Source organism: Gambusia affinis, linkage group LG20 (assembly GCF_019740435.1).
Source record: "Gambusia affinis linkage group LG20, SWU_Gaff_1.0, whole genome shotgun sequence".
In the NCBI taxonomy this organism is placed as follows: domain Eukaryota; kingdom Metazoa; phylum Chordata; class Actinopteri; order Cyprinodontiformes; family Poeciliidae; genus Gambusia; species Gambusia affinis.
This window is the reverse complement of record NC_057887.1, coordinates 3,135,608-3,158,650: the sequence shown is the minus strand read 5'-3', so window position 1 is coordinate 3,158,650 and position 23,043 is coordinate 3,135,608. Positions and strand designations below refer to the sequence as shown.

Genomic DNA, 23,043 nt, shown 5'->3' with positions numbered 1-23,043 from the left:
ACAGGAAGATACCAGGCGTCAATTATACAGCTGTCTGACAACACACCATGTCCTACTTGGACTTCCCTGAGTTGAATGTTTCTGCAGTTTTTTAGATAACTGGAGATAAAGTGATCGCTCTGGAGGGAGACACTTGGTAGCTTCTGGGATGTTAGCGCTCCCTTTCAAGCAGCATACATAAAAAAAAAAAAAAAAAAAAAAAAAAGCAAGGACTTTCACTTTTGTTCCTCATGGTTGGTCTAATGTACAGTGGCTTCAAAAAGTATTCACGTCCCTTGAACTTTTTTTTCACGTTATGTTGTTTTTGCAACTGGAAACTTCTCATACATTTTGTTGGGATTCTATGTAGCAGACAAACACAGAGCAGAAGTGTAAATATTACTACTCGATTCATTTTTAATCAAATTAATTGCAGTGCATTTCAATTCAACTACACTTTGCTGCTAAATTATTGAATAAATAGATATAGAGCTCAACAAAAAAGATGTTTGTTTTTAATCTGGCTTGTAGGTTATTCAACCGTCAGATTGGTGCAAAGTGCTATTATACCAATCTAGGTTGATCATTCATGGAACTTCTTTAGAAATATGAACTTTGGACGTTGACATTAGCGTTGGAGACGTCTTCTCTGCTGCCACACATTTAGCATTGATATGCGATTTTAGGCTTTAGTAGCTTCATTGATAGGCTAGCTCCTTTTAGTACAACTTGAATGCAACAGTAGTCTCTTCCAGTGTCTCATAAGATTTGTTTTTGAAGCAAGAATTGAAGTGACATGGATGTGAACTTGAATCCACAGATAAGGAACAGATGATGCTCTGTCATACACATTTAAATGATGAACTCTTTTCACAGAGAAGTATTTTAATTAAAAATTGCAAGTAAAGCTATTGTGATAGAAATTCAAGGTTAGTTAGTCTTTGAAGTAATTAGTTTGTATGTGAGCTATATCTGAACAGAACCAAAGTCTTATATTTGTGGGAGAAACTGCAAATATGTTGAAGAAGATGTCCTGAACACCAGCTATCACATTGGCTGTAACTCCATGTTCATTTCTAGAAGTAGACGATAAAAACACTTGGTGTTATCAGACTGGGGTGGGCGGTATGGACTTAAAGTTGTATTATAGTATTTGGCGGTACTGCTGTGATAACGATGAGAAGTGATAACAAATATTTATTAGACTTTTTGTAGGTATGACTGACTGTGTGTCACAGCAATTATAGCCCCCCAAACACAAATAATGAGCTTGAAAACTATTCCCATTGGTAATGCACTTCTTTAGTCACATAACGAAGGGTGATTTGTATCACTAAACTGCACACAGTAACTATATTTTCAAATTTATTAGTATTTATCAACGCTTTCATTGAATAAACTGTGGAGAAAATGGCAGAATTATCAATCCCGACAATACAGACAGTTTTGGGGTGGTTTAAACATCATTAATTAAAATCTATTGTAACAACAATAAATCAACATTTTTATCATAAGAAGTTTATCTTGATAAATGATAAAACGATGGATAAACGCTCCCCCTCAGGTTGTGGGTGTTCTCTTTTGGAAGGATGTGGAAGCTGGTCAAAGTCAGTTGGATGACGGGTGTGAACTCTTTTGGAGTTGAGCTTTACTAGCTTTTTGAATCTGATCCACATTTATCTCTGTGATGAGAACATCCCATCACAGAGATAAAGGTAATGAAACAAATTCGGTGTCACTCATGCTCTTTGCAGCACAGGCAACAATGAGCTCACTGCTAGCGGCATCATCATCCTCATGCAGCTCCGCTGCCCTTGCTTGCGCCCGTCAAATACAGCTTATGAGTCCCTGCTGAATATTCTCTGTCCATGGGCTGCCATCTCAGTGCAGGCCGCCCAAACGAGGAGCCATCACACCAAATCACTGTCGGCCTGAACCAGGCCGGCCTGTTGGATGACTGCATTTTCTGTCTTTGCTGCGGGAGAAGTGGCAGCGGAGCCAGAAATGCCTAAAATGGGAGCAGGGAATGCTTGGAGTTGTGCATTATTTAATGTTTTGAGTCTGGCTCATATGAAAAGCTCTTTAATACATGTATAAACTGTATGTGGAGCACACGTGAAGAAGTATGTCGGAAATAGGAACTCAAGCAGAATGTTGCTGGTTAGAGATCGCACCCTGTACTGCGACAGCATCAGTAATGGCGCATCATGTGACGGTGCTCATACTTTACTTTGCGTCAACGTGATTTCCATTTTTCTTGGCTCTTATTGTCGCAGTAATAATTCTGTTATATGGCGCACCAGGCAGCATATGGCTGCCATGTATGATCAACAGCCTCTGGAAGGAGGTAGCCGGGATATGCAAATGTCTGCATGCTAATGGAATTGTAATGTAATGAAGTTGGTCGTATATGGCCAATAACGAGCTGCAGTTATTGAATGTTGATGGCTTATTCTAAGCCAACCAATGTCGTTTCACGAGCTGCAGCGTTCTCGTTTGTTCATCTATGCACACAAATGCATTATTGCATGGCAAGCAATTGTGTGAACATGCGCGCGCGCACACAAACTCACACATAGACTTGGAAGCATGAACGCTGTATTGGCTGAAGAACATATTGATAAATACCTGAAGTACGTGCCCGCTGAAACGTTGAAACTAAATTGGGCAGAACTGAGACAGATGCGGCGCAGTAAATTAAACAAGCGATCTTCTCTGTTGGGTGACAGCACAATGGTGATTAGGGTTTCATGTGAGCCTCACTGCATTATTTATGGCTGTGCTGTGGGCCCAGTTGAATAGACCCACAGTCCATTGACTGGGCATATTATTGAAGACCAACTCGCAGTGAGAGGCGGGGGTTAAAAATGGCTTTATTTCCTTTCGAGGAGGTCCATTTTCATCTAAATGAAGGTGGAAGCCCCAAGCGAGTTGTTTCCTCGGCCTGCATGTGTGAATTGTGTTGACTGTGTTCCACAACACATCTCTGCACCCGACTGCTCCGTGTCAATCTCTTAAGTTTCATTTATACACAACAGTCACAGTCAGGTTGTCCTTCTCCTTTCTGATCTGCCAGTTCAAACTCTGATACCTTTGCATTCAGGGTCGCCTGTTTGCTCTAATCAAAACACACTTGCTGTCGTCTCTGGCATATTAACAGGATGCTTTGTAGTCTTTCATTTTACTGGATATAGAATTGTGTAGAAAGCTTTAATTGGATTGATGTAACAAAATACTGGGCAAAACAGTTTAGATTTCAGTAATTTATCCATATCATTTTCTACTTTTCAAAATACAGCAGGTCACTACAGACGGCGTCTGAATTGAACTTCTGAAAATAAAGTTTGTCCATCAGACGTGAGTCTCAGGTTTTAAAAACTAGAGTGGAGTCCAAAGTCTTTGTTGCAGAATTGAGTTTCAGTCTATCTTCTGTACATCAGCCTAAATAAATATTTTATATTTTCTTCAACATGTGAAAACTTGTGTATTGCAAGCCTGTCTGTAAGTTACTGGGAATTATTTAGCTTTTTAACATGACTGGTCGAAGAAAATGGGAAATTCATATAGCATGAATACGAATTTTAGAATATATGCCTGAAATCATAAAAAAAATGTTTCAGTGACTAGTTCCTCTTGTGTAATATGTTGTATAAAATAAATAATTTTCAATTTAAGGAACCACTTGTTGGTGTTTTAAAGGATTAAAAAAAGCCATTCAAGAATTTTTTATAAAGAACTGCAAAGACACCCAAGCACATTTCAGTTCCTTGTGTCGAATCTTTAGTTGACAGTATAAATTCCTGAAGCCTACACAAGCTTCTTAAGTCAACAAACAGTTTTTTTTCGCCTCTCTGTCACTCATGGACTCAAAGTCTGAGATGGTTGAAAGATTACATTGTTTCATCTCCAGAAATGTTTTCTGAGGCTAAAATGCATCCAGATATTGCCCCAACTATCCTCTGTTTTCCTCAACAGGAATGAAAGGCTGCTTCCTGTTCACTTTGCTCCTTACAGAGCACTGATTCTGAACACAGAGCTTTTGGGCATTTAAATTATAGTTTGTTTTACTAAAGAGAACCACATTTTCAGACACAGAGAGTGATTTCCCTTGTTGGTCAGTTGCTATGAGTAATATTCAAAACAGCAAAGTGTCTTCTAAGTGGATGTGGTTAACGATGGTGGAAGAAAAACTGTGAAGAAAAACCCTGTTTTTATCCAGAGGTTTTGGAGCTTTTCCCTTTTTCACACCTATTAGTAATTGTGTTTTTTTTTTTTGTTGTTTTTAGCAAAACTCAACTATTTGCTTCAGGAAATCCTGTTCCGGGTGCAAAAGCCAAAAAAAACGCAGCATTTGGCTGCTTGATCTATTGGTTCCTGTTGGTTGATAGCATGTGTGCATCTTTTCATGTTTTAACAAAATAAAAGCAAATTTCAGCTAACATGGAATGGAATCAGTTTGACATATTTTATGAGGGCAGTAATTAGTTTACTACAATTACAATATCCTAAATAGTTTTTTTTTGTGTTTTCTCAGCAACAAGGACAGGAAATGGATCAAAATGTGCTTGGTGTATCTAGACAAGTTAGTATTGAGTTTAATGAACTCGGTGAGTTTGTTTATATAGAGACAAATCACTAAGCTACCTCTCTTTGTTTACAAGCTATCGAAGATTCAGGGCTCCTCACCTGTTCAACTGACTTTACTTCCTAAGGCTTATGAAATTACATGTTTGTCCATCTGGTGACATCAGCAGTTACTCCTTACTTAAGCAGCCTTTTTGCTACAAAACTTCTTACTTGAGTCTTTTCTTGGATGACTAATTTTAACTTTTACTTGAGTTAAAATATATTGAAGTAGTGCTACTCTTACTTGAGTACGACTTGTGGGTACTCTACCCACCCGTGAGGCACATCCCAGAGGAAGACCTTTGATCATTCAGTGCATCGTTCAGCAGCCGACATCCCTCCATAGTTTTCTGTTCACATAGCTTCCTCTAACTTCTGTGATTCCTGTAACGTCATCTTCAAATTCTTCACTAGCTGCATTTCCATTACAAATGTGCGTAACACCATGTTGAAAAAACACAATGTCACACTTGCCGGGTTTCCGTTGAATAAAAAACACAATTAAAGTCACACATAACTGAGTTTATTCACACTATAAGTCCTTAATAAACATGCTACGCCATCATCCTCCTGCCACTTCCTGTCATCCTCTTCATTTTTTCCGCCAGCAGTAACATCCGGTTGTTTGTCACTTGACTCTTGTGATGCAAAAAAGTGTTTCTATTACAGTTTTGTGAAATACATTTTGACACGGCCAATTTTATACTTTTTTTTTTAAATGTGTGTTTTTAACTAAGCAAATTTATTTTTGTAATTCCAATTTGTGCAATTTTATGGTAAGTGGAAATGCAGCCTGATCGAAGAAGACTACCGCTGAGTTTTCTTCGATCAGTAATGACTTCCACACTGAAGAGTGGCTTTTTTTTCTTTTTTTTTCTTTTTTTAAAGCACATAGTTATGTTGACTTTACTGATTGGAAAAAGTAAAGTCAACACTTCAGTACCTTGTGGATACCATTTGCTCTGACCACCACAAAACGCCACGTAACACAACTTTGCTGCTCCTTGTTCGCATCCAAGCTGCGTTATCATTCCAAAAATATCTGGAATTTATTCTCTGTCTTTAGAAACACAACTACAACTGTTGTTAGTTTCTGGATAGTCTGGTGAGGGCCAGTAAAGCTGAAAATAAGGTTCTCTGAGCAATCCTAACTACTAATCTGCTCTTGGTGTGTATGTTTGTGTTTCCTTCCCCTGTTATGACAGTTTTCTAGAGCAAAGTTGGCGTCATACTGCAGGGCTTGTTTTTCATGGACTCCAGCTTCCAGTTTTTCCATTGTCTTGTTTACATTCTCTTGAAGGTCTTTCAGCATCCCCAAGCATTTTGTACTGTGGGATCCCCCTCTGAGGCTGCGACAGAACACTTGACTGTGTTTAACAAAGCCGATCATTTCTATGGCTTTGGCACATCCTGGTAAAATGCCTAGAATCTTTTCATTGTGGCCATGTAAACACTCCACCTCTCTAACTGATGGACACTGAGCCGTTTCTCTGAAACTCAAAACTTTACTTGTTCTTTGTGTGTGTTGGAGGTGTGGGATTAACATGAGATGCCATAACGAGTAATCTGTTGCGTCTCTTCATCTGCTATTGTCGATAATCAGCCCATGCACATGTTATGAAATGCCTAACAAAGGGCCTGTGTTTGTGAATTATCTGTCATCCCCAATTGATAGATGGTTGCTGCGTGAGGATTTCGTAAGGATTTTTTTCACAGCAGCATATTTTCATCTCGGCTGGCCTCCGTCCCAGGATCCCACTCGGACTGTATTCTTCTTGTCCACAGAGCCAAAACAATACCAAGCCGCTGTGCTGCTGCTTCTTCTTCAGGGAAAGCTACTCTCGGAAAGTCCCCTTGGAAACTGGTCGTTTTCTGCTCTGTGTGGTTTTCAACAGGGTTTGGACATCGCCGTCCGCTACCTCCCTTTCATCTACTCGTCTTCCGATCAATTGAAACTTATATTTGAGGATGAGAAACAGTGTTTTTTTATTGGCTTTGGCAGGTATTTAAAGCTCTAATTTGCTCCAGGTTGCGCTCATTAAATCGTCAGTATGATGTAATGTTTCACCGCTGCTACTGTGTGCCAGCATGGCATGTTTTTCCACTTAGGGATTCCAGAACTCGTCTCTCTGCCATAAAAGCGGCGCATCTGTTGGCGTCTTTGGAGTCTGACAAGAAAATACGGCTAAATATCCGAGGAGAGGGGCTGCCTTTCTCATTCATCAACTTATGTAGGTATGATAAATGTTCCTGATCACCTTTTGACCCTGTGAGGTCAAGCTTTTGCCCCGTCACCCTCCTCCTCCTTGCTGACTGCGTACCCTGTGGATAGCCTTTGCTCTGACCACCAGAAGACGCCATGCAACGCAACTCTGCTGCTCCTCATTCGTATCCAAGCTATATTATCGTTCCAAAAATATCTGGGATTTATTCTCTGGCTTCAAAAACACAATTACAATTGGATACAGTGAGCTCAAACCAGCATGCTCCACTTCCTTTGTATTCAGCTTTAGTTTTAACCTCACATGATCAACTTTAATAACCCCACTGTGGGGATAAGTACACAGAAGAAAATGCGAGATTATCAGGAAAAATAATCTTCTGCAAGACACAAATGTAACTGAAGTATTGAGGACAGATTCTTCTACACACATACACACACGCATACATGCACACACCGTATCTGCTTTTAAGAGTTACTTTTCATTTTGTTTCCCCCTGGCATTGTAAGGAATCAAAGAGGAGCTTTTGTTCTGTTGAAAATCCACCTGATAATGTTGGTAACCAGCCAACTCCCTGCCACAGTTGGCTGGATTTAACAGGCGAAAAAGGGGAGGGGAAAAAAAAGAAAAGAAAACACTCTACTCTGTAGTGCCCAGTCCGGTGTTACACACTTTACACACCCAGCACAGTGGCCCACATTTCTGTACAATCTCCCAGAGAAACCGCTCTTGTGCTCGGAGCCTTTAGAAGAGGGTGGTGAATGTCATTTTCAAGAGGGTAACCCTCAAGAGTTGAAAAGTGCAGCTCAGGTAGTGGCACTATAATAGCACCAGCAGGATGCCAGGTATTCTGGGTTCGCAGATAGGCCCCTTTCTTTCCGCTTAAAGTGGTCCGCATGAGACTGATTGAGCCATTTCTCCCAGCTAAGCTGCGTGAAGAGAGCTACTTCTATAATGAAAGAATACTGCTAAATCAGGGCTTGACAAATCTACTTTCTCCATGTCCACGCGCTGACGGTTGGAGGATTAGCCTCTAATTTTAGTGCCACTTATCTCTTTGGCTGCTTTTGGGAATTAGTTCCAAATAACCCAGCCTAAAAAGTGTGAAAAATATGAAGGGCTTTCGGGAGGTTGTATGGGAGGGCGGTGAGAGGTTTTCTATTGTCAGGGAAGCATGGCTGCCAGGAAGAGATTGTCTAGAAGCAGTGAAGGGGTTTTATTGGATAAAACATAGACATTTTACATGCACTCCACACGAGTTTTGGAACCAATGAGACAACAGTTTTTAGAAACAATAGGTCAGAGCTCAGGTTTAAAGGTAATTTAAATTCAGGAGCAGAAAGTACAGTTTCCTCTGCAGTTTACTAAAATATGTTTGTTCAAATTTTATGAAAGGGTGTCTGCATGTCAGCTTTTTATTTCATTTAGTTTAGGGTCTCAAACTCATTTTCATTTTGTGCAATGTCAAGATCATAAATGTTCTCAAGGACCGGTACCAGAATGCATTGATAAAACTCATTAAACAATACTCCTTAAAATGAAACATTGATCATCTTTTCAGATTGATCAATCCCTCCAGGATTCCTCAATTGTTTTTGTGATTTATTTATTTATTTTTTTCCCAATCAAAATCAGAGAATTTTGGTGCTAATTGAGAAACATCTCCAAGGAATTTTGCAATATTTGCACTTTCAGACTTGTGAATGAATTTTTGTTACTTGCCATATCAATCATGGGGGACAACTTGACTGATGCAGCCATGGAGTAGGAGCATAAAATACAGCCACCTGCAGGTGGGAGTTTGCGTCTCTTAAACCCAGACGATTTGGCAGAAAATTTACAATAAACTCACACGTGTTAGAAAAATATTGGTGATTTGTTCATTTTTGGGGAATATCTTGAATAGCATAACGGCAAAAAACTGGAGGAACAAATGGATGTATTTGGCTTCTGGAGCCCAGAGGGCCACATGAAAAGCTATGGTGGACCAGATTTGAGTTTGACATATGGGTTTAGAGGATTTGTGTCACGTAGAAAAGAAAATTGACATCAAATTGAAATATGTGCACTTCACTGAAGTTGTTTTGTTGCATCATTTTTGCTGGAGAAAAAGAGCAATTCCATTGCATCAGTAATAGAAACCCCAAATTACCAAAGACGGCAGTTGTTGCTTCAATGACATCAGGCCATCTGAGTTTTAAACAAAGTCATGAAAATTTACCAACAGCAGAACCTACTCACTTTTTTTTCAACTTTTTTCTATTACTTTAGTCAGTCAGGAATTTCGAGCTGCAAAAACAACCAGCGTTTTTGCTGCTTGAAACCTGTCGGGGTCACCGTGACCCCGACAGGTTGGAGTTTTCAATCTAAGGAGTATTTGGCTGCGGTGACGCGTCATCAATATCAAACGCCTATCGATACGGTGCTAGAGGCAGGTGCATTTAAAACAAAGGAGGACAGAGTGTCGGTGTGCATTCAGCTCTTTTGACTAGCTGTCAGCTTATTGATTCCCCCTCAAGACGGACATCAATTCTGCTCTGCCCGCTCTGTTCTGTTTGTGACGGAGAAGCACAGATGCATACAACAACAACAAAATCACCTTCTTTGCATCAGATATGCTTCTCTTTGAAAAGAATTCCTGATGTTCAGCTTGGTGTTTTGGCGCGATTATGTAATTCATCAGGGTGATGGCACAAAGGGAAGGGGGCGGGGCATGTGGAGGGCTTGGAAGGGCTGCTCATCGTCTAGCAACAGCCCAAGGACAGGAATGTTTTGTGCGCCAGTGTGTCCGACAGGTGGCTAGGAGACGCTAATTGATTAATGGTCAGGGTTGATGTATGAGCCCCCTTGGCCAACCCCAACATAAAAGCTCAGAGCGCCAGTGTCGCCCTAAATCATTTCCTACCAGGCCCATAAACCCAAAACAGTTCCCTTCATTTGCATTTGAAAGGCCAACTGCGAGACAGGCCGCAGCTTTTAGGACCTCTGTAGGCCGTCTATTGTCAACACCCTGAGTTTGAATTAACAAGCTAGAATTTTATGTCACAGGAATAATGACAACAAAGATGGTTTTATAATAAGGGTCACTTGGCACTAATGAATGATTAGCATCTCTACAATCTAAGCCTCTTATGATGTTTAGATCTTCTTCTTGCTTTGCTGTATCCTGGAAGCGCTGAAAACAAACCCCATTTTCCTGCTGCTGTTATTCCACAGAGAGGGAAGGAAAAAATCTGGAGACTAATTGAATGCATTTTTAACAAATATCTCGATACCAAACTCTTTTACACCCCAGGGTGTGATCATTTAGATTATTTTTACCCATATGTGTTTTTGCTGGCAAAGTTTTTTGGGATAACACATTCGGAGTGTCAGATTCTTCCCGAATAATTGAACATAAGTCAAATTCACCTTTCCCCTGATAATGTTTGGCTCCAAAAGACTCCATATGGAAGCAGTCACTTACATTTTTTTTTTACTTTGTTTTTGTTGTTCCTAGCGTTCTGTCTGTCTGACTCCCTGTCTCACTTTCTGGTTGTTTGCCATTCCACTGGGGGCCTCTCGTGACCCTCCTTGTTGTTTTTGTTCGATGACTGTTGAGGACAATGGCAGTCTGGAGCCTTGGCCGACACTCGGCGTGTGTGAATCTGCATCTTTCCAATGGGAGTTCTGTCCTCTGGTGTCAGGGGAGGTTATGTGATCTCTGTGTCACTGAAGGGGCTTTCCACCGCCGCGAGTGAGTGTCTGAGGAAGAAGGGTTTATCTCCACCGAACGCTTGCCCGCGTGCGTGTGCGCGCACGTGACTGGAGGAATTTTATGAAACCAAGCAAGTTAAAACAACACATTGTGTCTGTTTAAATGTGAGCTCATGACTGTCGCTGCAGGGCTGCCAATCCCAGAGTTAGGCACACAGTTGAAGACGACTGCTTTTTATCAGTCGATACGAGGCTCAAGTATGGCTCAAGTATGATTCTGCTTTGAATCCAGATTCCAAGGCTGGATAAAACCCAGGTGTGGTCGTAACCCCGTGCCTTGAAGACCATCTTTTAAAGTCTTCTCTTGGCGAGAAAGGGAGTTCTTGATCGAACAAGTTCTTGTTCTCTGCAGCCGATTTAGATTGTATCTGAAAATCTGACAGAGCTCCAACAATATATGTTAAAGGTGAATTTCTGCACTGAGTGGCTTTCACCCTTCAGCAAGAATAAAGACGTGATTACCCGAGGCTATTCCTGTCTGCTTTCATCAGTGTAGCTGCAGGGCTTGGACATGCATCATCAGAAATGCACGCAAACACACATGGCTATGCATCTACTCTGTCCTTCTTTCTTCTGGACTCCTCTGCTTTCTAGAAATGTAGCTACTCTTGTTTTTGTGGCCTAGTAAAACAAGAAGAAAATGTTCGGTTCTAAACACCATTCAGAATTACAAACAGGAAATGAGGTTGTGTAATGAAACAGGACGTGCCAAGCCAAGGCCCCTGCGCAAATCAACTGACGGGTTATTGTTGGGATGGAATAGAAACTAGCACACACACATACACAGACACACACATGCATGCGCACACCATGAATGTTGCACATTGAAGTGTTTTCAGCTGCACCAATAAACAGTATTTCATTAACAAGATCATAAAACAGACATTCAGCCTGCAACTAAATGCTGTGTGTGATATTAGTTTGACTTTGCGTTTTCACATGTAGGGCTCATGCCAAGCTTCTAACTGCCCCAGTAATGCTGGCTCTAGGCGAGGCTGTGGTTGTTTTGGATACAGAATGTTTAAGGTTTATTGCTGAACACTTTCTTCCTTACCTTGATCGTAAATAGAAAGGATGCCTCACAATGCAAGGTGGTATTTGTTTCAAGGCTTTGAGGCAAACTAGCACAAACCCTGTGAACTGCTATACCACAGGGCTGCTTTGTACACCAGGTGTTTATGCTGTAGATGTGCAAGAGCTGGGATAAGGTTATGTAAGATGAGATTGCTTTTGAATTGTTGTCATTAAAATAAAACTGCTTCGGCTACAGAAAAGCTACAGTTTATCATGCTCAAATGTTTTTATTTTACTGGAATTTTATCATGAAATGGAAGGAAAGTTTCAGTATGTAAAGTTTAGGTAGACAGTAATCTCTTGGTAGGTTTATTCCTTCCCTCTCTTATGATTGATCAGAGCTGGGTTAGATTTTCAAAACTTTATTGTTCAAGAACCTAACCCTGCTTTAAACTTCTGTCTGAGCTGTCTACTGTGTTTCTTGGCCTTACTTGAGGGTGTTGGAGTAAGGAAATTGAAAATAAATGTCCACCTTTCCTTGTTTATTACTTTGTCTTGGTTTATCAAATTAAATACCTCAGAGCCACATTAAAGTTTTTGATTGCCACATCACAAAATATGAAAATCTTAAAGGGGTGTGAATACTTTTAAAAGAGACTGCACTATATGCTTCAACAGTTTATCCTCAGGAGCTGGTGATAACAGATTAGTGTGAAATTCATTTGCTGCTTGTAAAATGGCGCAACCTCTGCCTGGAAGAGTCTTTTTTGGGGGGGGGGGGGGGGCGGACAGGGTCTTCTTCCTCCTAGCCCTAGCCAAGAGGAATTGTTTTAAACCCATATTTTGTATTTCCCTATCACTGTAATATTTGGATTTATTTGTTTTTTTTTAAGCACACCTTGGAAGACCCCATTCTGTTCTTACATTCTTTTGGAGGTCAAGGGATTGTATACCCAGAGTATGTTAAAGAGAACTTTATTTTTAAATGTGATTGGTCATGATTAAGTAGTTAGGCATTGTTGTTGAATCAAAGACATCCACCAGTTCTGTTTTCAACTTGTGGTAACTTTTATCCACTCGATTTAGCTTGAGACATTTCAAGAAATAGGTTTCCAAGTTTTCTACTTCCACAAAGGTGCCATTTACCAGATTTTTCAGAAGTGCCATGTGACTTTTTTTCTTTCCAGATTAGATCTGAAATTAGATTCTGAACATTTATTAACGTCTGGCAACGTCTATGAACAAAATGGTCTTATTCACACCCTCCAAACCAGTGTTGCTGAATCATTGTCTGCGATAGCCATTCATCTGTGCAGTGTTGGCCCCCGACTCCACTTCTGTGAAGAGATGACACGCCACTTCAGATTTTTCTCTGTCCTGACAATGAAGGCGCCTCTGTGTCCCTATTTGCGCATCAGGCTAAGGGGATTTCTAGGCCGCCACCTGATTCACATTGCTGTAATTGAGTTGTGGCCATAAGCACCACTGTGCCTGCCTAGGCCCTAGGTAATTTACACACCACAAAAGCACTTCTTTACTCCACTTTTCACATGATGTCTGAGGCACAAATGTAGCAGAGGAGAGAGTGCAATCTATCGGAAAAAGGGTGGGGAGATTACAGAAAGTAGGAGAGGGGAAAAAGAGTGTAAGAGTTTTCATGTAGCAAGGCAGGTCTGTGCCAGGAAGACTTGGGAGTCTCTGAGTCTGCAACACGTGGATAAGGCCCACAAAAGCTCTCGGTTTCAAATATCTTTCTCTCTGTCTCTCCCTCTCTCTCTCTTTGCAGAGCGTAGGAGTTGCTATCAATTCAAAGGGACGTTTCTTTGGCGCAGGACACGGAGGCTGACGTTTTTGGGGTAAGTGGGAATTTGTTGTTGTTTTTGGCTCGGTGTAATTGGACTTTCAACACTTGCGTCCCTGGGCATTGCTCCGTCCTGTGTCACATGCCACATTTGAATTGTGGTCACAAGGATGAACTTATAAGCTCACAATGGAGTCCGTCGCCTCGGTTTGTCCCATGTCATGCCTTCTGCTTCTTGCGGGCTTCGAGAAAAAGTCAGAGTTTGTGCAGATCTGGCTTGATGTCAGACCTGTGGAGTCACTTTCGTGCAATCTTGCAGAAACCTTGTGCATTGCATGCTGAATGGGTAACATCGCGCCTTAATTCTGGGTCTGTTGTATCTGAAACGGAGCTGGCAGTCCAAAAAAACAGCTGTTTGTCATTACAAACTCGTTTGTTGAACATGAGCTTTTTCTCTGTGAAGACAGATTTTTGGGACTGATCCATCTTCCTAATATTAGTTATAAGAGCTTAAAGCAGTCAAAAAATTTGTGATTCAATTTGATCTCATTCCTTCAGCTTCCCTCAGCTAGTCAAACAGCAGTCCAGTTTTTCCTCTTTTTTTTTTGTCTGCAAATCTCGAGGTTGAGGGGTTTTTAGTGTCGCTTTCTGGCATGTCTTCCACCAGACGAAGACCTGCCCTCATACCAGACTGAAAGCATTAGCAAATGGGTCGGTATGTGTACCTGCATGTATGTGCCAGTCATTACAGACTCCCTCTAGAAAAGAGCCGCTTCGTCAGATGCCCACATCACACCCACAGAAGATGTTCATGTGTCGTAAGTGGGAATGTCAAGTGGTTTGGCGGATGGTTAAAAGCTGGCTGCTTTTATTTTTCAAGCTTACAGCTCAAACTTTCTTGTTAAAGTCTCTTCTCCTCATCATTAAACCAAACCAAACGTTTGGTTTTGGTTTGGTTTATATAATCATTCTATTAGCAGCCTCATTTACTCATTACTGCTTTGTTTTGACAGTTTGCAACTGTAGAATATTTTCAGACTTTGGTACTCTGCCACCACAAACGTCAGTGTAGTTTATGAGAGTTTTGTGTGATTCACATAAAGTAGTACATCACAGTGAACTGGAAGGAAAAGGAGACAGCTTTTTCAATTTCTTTTTTTGTTTTTTGGCACAACAGTTGGTACAAACGGGTTTCAGATATTTTGGTTAATACCTCTACCATGTTTAGATGTTTCTCTGACATTTTTGCCCATTCCTCCTTGCAAAAACAGCTTAAGCTCAATCAAATCAACTGGAAAACTTCTGATAGGATTACATTTTAAGCTTTGCCACAGATTCTCAGTTAATTTTATTTCTGGACTTTGACTGGGCCATTCTGACAAGTGCGTACGCTTTGATTTGAACCAGTCAATAGTACTTGTGGCCTATATTTAAAGTTGTTGCCCTGCTTGAAGATGAACGTCTGCCACGGTTGCAAGTCTCTTGTATGTTCCAACAGGATTTTTTTTCACAGACTGTCCTTGATTTGGTTCCGTCCATCTTTCCATCAACTCAGACCAGCTACCCAACCCGCATTCGTACCAACGCGTCCCTATGTTATGTTGCGACCAGTTTGTATGCCACAACATTGAGATCAAACATGGTTTAGAGCAAAATGCAAACCGGACCCTTTTTTTGTTTTTTTGTCAGAGTTTCTTTCAGAAAATGTAGTCAGAGCTAAAGTTGCACACTTTAGACCAGGGGTCTCAAACTCCAGTCCTTAAAGGCCGCTGTTCTGCAGTTTTTAGATGTGCTACAGGTACAAAACGCTGGAATGAAATGGCTTAATGACCTCCTCCTTGTGTAGATCAGTTCTCCAGAGCCTTGCTAATGACCTAATTATTCTATTCAGGTGTGGAGCAGTGGAACTACATCTAAAGGTTGCAGGACAGTGGCCCTCCAGGACTGGAGTTTGAGACCCCTGGTTTAGATCAAATATTGTTTGAAAGGTCAAAGGTCAGCTTTAAAAATTAGTATGGGTATTAGTATTTTAATTTAGTATGGGTGGATGTATTTAAACATTAGTGTTTACAGAATTTATCCAGTCGGACAGAGCAATCAACCAGAACTGGTACAGACATGCCTTCAAAGACTTGAAGCTAGAATTGCAGTGAAGGTTCAGCAAAGTATTGATCCATTGCAGCTGAAATCAAACACCTTCCACACTTACCAGATTTTTCTTGATGAAAACATTTTCAAACCATGCAATGTTTTCCTCCCACTTAGTAATACAATAAAAAAAAAAGACAATATAAATCACAACAGACACGTGATCAATATCAATAAGTAATAGGTTTGGTAGAATTTTCAATAATTTCACTGAACTTCTATCCAGAACCGCACAGCATTCTGGGAGAGGCAGGCAGAGGAGAGGCCTCAGCTGCTCTACCTCTCACGGCCAGCTAAGCTAGGTTGGTGGCGTCAGCCAACTCACTCTTTGGTTACCTAGCAACAACCTGATGACTAAAGTGTACATCAGCAGTTTAAGGTTTCACCACCACGCTATACAACTGCTTTAAAATAAAAATACAATGGCATAGTGGGAACACCGGATAAAAGAGGAAATATAATGCCAGCAATTTGGCTGGATTTCAGAGATTTCGGTATCAATCAGCAATTTGGCTGATTGATACCGAATCAGCTGATTGATACCGACTGATATAAAATGCTTGTATCGCGATACATTTTTTAGCCATATTGTTCAGCCCTACTTGGTAAACAATAGGTTACGTTGATCTATCGCATAAAATCTAAGCTAAAAACAGCATCCTGATGTTTGTGGTTGGTGCAGTGCAAAAACTGAGACTGCTATAGGGGATGGAATAAGTTTTCAGGGAGCTTTATATGTTTGAATGTGTTCTTTTGTTTTGTTAGCCTTGCAGACCAGGAAGCTAGTAATAAGAAGCAAGAAAAACATGATGCGATTCAGTGATGATGATGATTTAGCTTTGTTTTCCCATTTGTTGTCTTTCCTCTTGATCTTTTTCTCCTCATTATATCCAATAGGAACCGTCGCACTTCTTGGAAATTATATAATCATTCTATTAGCAGCCTCATTTACTCATTACTGCTTTGTTTTGACAAAGGGGGAAAAAAAGACATTTTCCATCTCGCTTTCACTCTCTGACTGAGCAGGTTTTGGGGTTTTCTGCTCCATGTAAAATAGCATTTAACCCTCTCCTCCCATCGTAATTTAGATCCCAGTCTCATAAGTGGGTTGGAAGCAGCCCCAGCAGCTGATGTGGAACACATGCATTTAATGATTCACACTCTGTGCGGTAGGTCGGCTATGACTGCTGAGCCGGCTGCCTTTCCCCTCAGTCTAGAATAGTTCTCCACTGTTGTTTTTCAGTGCAAATGTTTCTTTTCCAGCTCCCCTACTCGCATAAAAATGTGACGGCGGTTGAAGTGTGTTGCTTCAGCTCAGCTGTTCCTGTGTAATTACACTAAACATTGCAGCCGAAGCTAGAAGCAAAATGAATACTGTTGAAACTTTTTATTTTCTTTTTCCTGCAAGCACTTTCACCAAGTGATGATTCTACCGCTGCATTTCATTGCAGTTATCTGTAATCTAATAGACTCGTATTGCATACTGGTTTTTCCACCTTTCATTTACTTTTAGATTGAACTTGGAAATGTAGAGACATGGTTGAGTAGACCGCTACGAACCTGGGGGTGTTTTTGCCCAACTGAGCTCATGTATTGTAATATATTTGAATAGCAAGCTACTATTTAATGGTTTCCTTCCTTATGCTCAGCAGGATTGCAGACGTTTTCAAGAGCTGACTTTCAGGTAGAAATTTAGCTGTTTAATCTGCTTTTAAAAACGCCTATCAAGGTTATAGAAAGTTTTGGTTTTAAATGCTTGAAATGTTGTCATACAATTCTGTGCTTTAAATTCCTTTAAGATACACCTGAAAGTACATGAGAGACTGGAGTTTTCTCCAGCTTTATTAAGCGGAGACAAAAGTAGCTCAGCCCCACCCCTACCTGCTGCTGTACACTGTTGGTCAGCTGGCTAAACATTTATGTTATGGCATAGAAACTAATGAAGAGGTACCCATTATGTTTAGAGTGGACACTTGGACATGGAAATCCTTTTAGTCTCCCGTGGCAACCATTCAGCTGCGCAAAACACCTGCTGGGACCTAGCTCCGCCTCTTATGACAAAGCTCCTCCTCGGAGCTGCAGTTGAAGTCAAATTTCTTTTAAGGAATAATACAGAATTTTTATAATATTATAATAATCTTGTTGCTCCTAAACATGAATTAAATGTTGAGGATAGCATCATTCATACCTGCTCATCTCTGTTCCTTGTGGAAATAGTGAGTAGAGTGGGATCTCTTCCTTTGTCTCACGTCCTTTAGTGTGGCTTTGTCTGACCCTTTCTTTCTCCACTTATTCACTCCCACATCTCTCCATCTACTGACACACACACACACACACACACCATCATGGACTGGTCATCACACACATATGATATGAAGACAAATGATGGCTCATTGCCCAGACATAACTCTGAGTGGCTCTTTCCATTTTGCAAAGTAACAAATTTGTCGGCGTCCTCAGCACTTGAGAGAGATAATGCACTTAATGGCCCCTCATAGATTAAAAAGGCTGCTCATGAGCAGTGGATGGAAGAAATGGTGTGAAGCATTTATCGATTATCTGAACCCAACGCAACATAAGGCAGTTATGATCTGAGGAAATGTGTGTGTGTGTGTATATGCCGTCAGAACACATTACTCATTAATTTAGCTCCCCTCCCACCATCACCCCCGCCTCCAACAACTGCTCCAGTCAGTTCACAAGAGTTATACCAGTGTTGTGTTTTTAATGTGGTGGTACTCAGATTTTACAGCACCTATAATCAACCGCATAACAAAGAGCCCCTCGTAAAATGTTGTTTTAATGAAACCTCTTTGCGCCCTTTCGTGTGTTTTTCAGAACATTGTTGTAAATCTTTTAAGGCTTGTGAATTAAGCTTTCTGCTGGAGCTTGTTTTACTTGTTGGAACAATAGATGGTGAGATGTTTGGAGAGCTGTAATTGATGAGAGGGACCTCCCTGGATCTGAGTGCTGCTGCAGAGCTCTACCCAATACTGTACTCTGATGAAAAAAAAAACACAAAAAACACCCCAGTCATACTAGGCGAGAGGGCGTAGCTGGCTGTACTGAGCAGTCTGCAGTTCCTCTTTGGGGCGCCTCCTGACAGGAACTTGGCAGCAAGGAAACATAAACAAATTCCCTGTGGTGGGCTGGCAGGCTTCAGCTGCGTGGTTCTCCTTCGAGTTACCATACATACTGAGTGAAGCTAAGCCTGCTCAGCTCAGAACCCACAAGCTGGGAGAAATAGATTTTCAAGGACAGGACAGGTGCTGCTGGTTCTCCTCACAGCAGCCTCATGTCTCCTGTTTACATTGTAGTCGTCATGGTTGCATAATCCAACGCATTGACCGTATTTTCCAGACTATAAGATAGCACTTTTTTGTAGTTTCGCTGAAAAACACACACACACACATATATATATATATATATATATATTCCTCAAATTATTGTGATTTAAGGAAAGCAAATTCTAATCTGAATGCAAGATGGCCAGACTTGGAGGAAGGACTCCAGTTGGGTACATAAAGAACGTCCTGCCAATGTTCTTACAACTTTTCTACTGTAGCGCTAGGCCTGTTGCGATAACAACTTTTGCTGGATGATAAATTGTCTCAGGAATTATTTCAATAAACAATAATATTGTCATTTTGAGACCGCTTTCAAGTAACATAATAAGAATAACATATAAATGCAAGAACATGCTCTCAAAGATGAAAGACATTTTAATTTATTTAAAAAAAAAATTTAACAGTGGAACTGGAAAACATTTTAAATATTCAAAATGAAACAATTAATCAATAATTTAATAATAATTAATAAACGTAATTTAGAAAGGGTCAATATACATCTGAAACATAAATGTCACCAGTTGATGCACTGTACCAGATTGTAGCATGAACTAATTCACATCTGCTGTCCCTCAACAGGTTCTAAAAATAGATATACCATACAATGATAAAATCAAACATAAAATATAACTTCAAATTGCGAAAACAACTGAAACAGCGATAATTAGAGCGGATCATGTAGTGGCAGGAAGTGCAACCTAACTACCGTACTTTGTGCTGGGCGTCAAAAAATTTGCAGCGTTCCTCAAAATGCCAGGCATTCCATGATATTAAAGGGGAGCAACTCTTTAACGACTGTTGTCCAAATAAAAGTTATCACATTCATCTTATTTGTTACTTATTGTCAGAGGCTTACGGAGCAGGTCTATCTGTCAGCGCTACCTTTGGACAGAACACCTGTTGAAGCTAGTGAGTGGTGGAGATACGTCTCCACTTAACCTTTCACCAGGTCATATCATTAACATGCATGACGTCCCTCTAACATCGAACTATTTCCAGATAAATGCTGCTTATACTCCAGTGCAGGTTGCATATGTTTTTTTTTTTTTCTCTTCACAACTAATGCGACTTGTAGTCTGGAAAATACGGTACTTTTTGCCCTTATTGTTTTAGACTCACAGCGATATATGTATCTATATATGTGTGTTTGTGTGTCTGTTAGTTCTGGTGAATAGCTTCATGCACACACACTGGCTCAGGGAGGAAGACTAAATGCCAGGGGTCCTGAAATGGATGGTAGAGAAAAAGCTGGAGGAGCAATGATGTAATGATGTAGTGTAGAGAAACCTGAGAGTGGAGTTGTTTCGGCCATGTTGGGCCCCACGGTTGCAACACACACCCACGCCCTCACGCCCCCACATGCACACCCACACACACACAAAAAAATACATGCGCAAACGTGCACATTTCATCAAACAAAGCATACATTACTGCATCCATGTCTTATTTATACTGCAGCTTTGTGTTCCAGGGCTCTCATGCCTGCAGTTTTTGTTTTCTTTCATTTTCCTTTTTTCCTTCTTTCCATCTCCAAACACTGTGGCGTATTGTGCTGGCTGACCTGGTCCCTGTCCAAAGGCAAAGGGAACCCAGATTGCTGAAACAGAGGGCCCGCTGCTAATAGGCGGACCGGGCAGTAGACCGCTGTGGCCGTCCAAACCAACGGGGACGGCTAGCTGGGCCAAGAAACCATGCGCGTGCGTGTGCATGAGTTTCTTTTTGATCAGCCGCAGAAGGATTTAGTTGGAGACATGATATGACATGGCACCTCCATGCTGGTCCATAATCACTGGTTAAGGCATTTAACTGACTTTTAATAGGCCTCCATAACATCACTTAAGAGCACCAGTTTTAGTTGCTCCTCTGCTTGGTGAGAGAAGGGGGGGGAGACGAGGAGGTCCAACTCTTCCTCCAGTTCGTACTAGAAGGATTAAACGCTTCAGTGGTTTTAGTTGCCTGCTTGACTGCCTCATCTGTTAGTTTTTATATGATTACCTCTCTGTAATGATGTCAAACGTAAGAACTAAGAAGTCCAATGTTTTAAGGAGGCAAATTTTGCCCTCATCTGCTGTTGTTTTGAAAAAGTATTCACACCACTTTGAAGGTTTCCACATTTTTTGAATTACAGCCACTAATTTCAGTGTATTTTATGTGAGAGTTCAATACAAAGCAGTGCTTACTGCTAAAATAGAGGGAAAATGTTTCCTTCTTTTTAAAATGATTTACAATGAAGCCTTTGAAAAGTACATTTGAGTTCAATAACCTTGAATCAGTATGTTACAGAACCACCTATTGGGTCGGACTGGATGGTCTTTGAACTTGAACTGATTTTCAAGTCTAGATTGATTATTGGAATCGAAACATGTTCTGTCAGCTGTTGTAATTAATTGTGTGTGTACCAACAGAGCTGTTTTCCTGCTTCATCAACATTGCCCTTTGCTTTTCAACTTGTAGTTATTAATGAACATAGTTGGGTAACGCTGCATTGGGACCAACAGCTTCAGAGCACACCAGCAGAGAGAAAGCAGCAGGTACAACATGCTTTCACTGTAACCATCAAAGTGTGCACTTTGAATTTAAAAATTTTTCATTAACTGCATACATGACGGAGAGGTGTTCCCCATATGAAATCTATAATATTATATGTTTTAATATCTAAAGATTTCAGCCCACATTTGGGAACACTGCCGGAGTCCGGATTAGACGTTCAGTTCGGATCTGGATTTAAGTTAAAAAAGTACAAATGACCACGTGGCACAATTAATATCACTGTAAAGATAGATTGTGTCTGTAGTGTCAAATATGTACATTGTTAAATATTGGAATGTCAAGATGCCATGTGTGCAAAATATTACATAATTCTTCTACATGGTGGCAGGTACAACTGTACAGTGGACATGCTGCCTATTCACAGTTGTTTTATTGTTTTTTTTCTTGAAGTATATCTCAAATGTTCTACAGAACATGCAGCTTGGGAAACTGAAGTACACGGCTTTTGACATGCTTTTGACTGGCGTTTGCAAAGCAGCCAATCCAGAAGCTGCATTCATTTTTCTTGGCATTGATTGGCTGCATTCTCAAGATATGAGATAATGAAGACTATAGATGTTAGCTTCTGTGGACATGCTAAGGCAGTTTCCACCACTGGTTTTAATGCATATTAAGATATGAATGATGTTTGAACTATTAAAGTAGGCAATTCTAAATGTTTTTAGAGGGAGTTTCAAATAGGTTGGTCACATCTTACTAGAACACTTTTTACCAGATGTTGATACTTTATTAGTATATTATGTCAAATCCCAATAAAACAAATGAAAGTTTGTTGCAGTGGTGCAACAAACTTCCATCTCCAAGCATCTGAAAATGCTTGGAAAGCGCTATATTTTCTAGACTGTTTTTGTCTTATAATGATGCCTTGTGATTTTTGATTTCTGCAGTTGTTTTTCTTTACTAACTGAACCTATTATTATTGCGATGACACAGGGCATAGATTTTTCTTCACTTAAATTTAAAGAGACACCCAAACGTACATTCACTTTTAACAAGCAAGTGTGTCCAAGGTTGACACGTTTCATGCCTTTAGTCACTTTTTTTTCTCAAGGTTTTTCCAGCTCTAAACCGCGTCCTGAAAAAGGTGTAGACATAGTTTTTCTTAATTGCTGCGCACACTTCAAGAACACGCAAAATCTGCAAGTGTTGAGAGGATTATGTCTCAGGCAAGTCAGTTTGCAGAAGTACTAGTTTGGCCGTTTTCCTCGTGCACACACGCGCTCGGTTATTTTGAGACAGAGGGAGATTAAACTCTCTCTCAAGCTGTGAGTGAAGAGCAAAGTTCAGAACAGTTTAGAATGAAGCTTACCCAGTGAGGTGTGGTTGTGGGGGAATAAAGAAGCGGTGATGGAGGGCAAGGGTGTATAAGATGGGACCAGATGTGAGGACACTAAAAATAGGAGTTGGAGAAAAGGAAACAAAGAAACACTCTTAATCCGGAATCCTTCTGGGATACCATTAGCTGGCGTGGGTGTGTGTTGGGTGATACTTTTTATTTATCTCAGAACTTGTTCATGAGCCTTCTTCCACTGAGTTTCCTTTCTTCCTTTCAGCGTGTGTGTTCATGGTCTTATTTTGAGTAAAACTTCACACCGTTAAG

At 40.6% G+C, this 23,043-nt stretch overlaps 1 protein-coding gene across 3 annotated transcripts in view; it reads left to right on the top strand.

The window, feature by feature from the left end:
* Nucleotides 1-23,043, top strand: part of raraa (retinoic acid receptor, alpha a) — a 185,605-nt gene that overhangs the window by 7,542 nt on the left and 155,020 nt on the right. For 2 of the 3 annotated variants that reach the window (XM_044103662.1, XM_044103664.1), the window contains exon 2: nucleotides 13,384-13,453. The exons of the other annotated variant lie outside the window; for it this stretch is intronic. The gene's annotated coding sequence lies outside the window, so the exon portion shown is untranslated. The remainder of the gene's footprint in view (nucleotides 1-13,383; nucleotides 13,454-23,043) is intronic. 3 annotated transcript variants of the gene reach the window in all.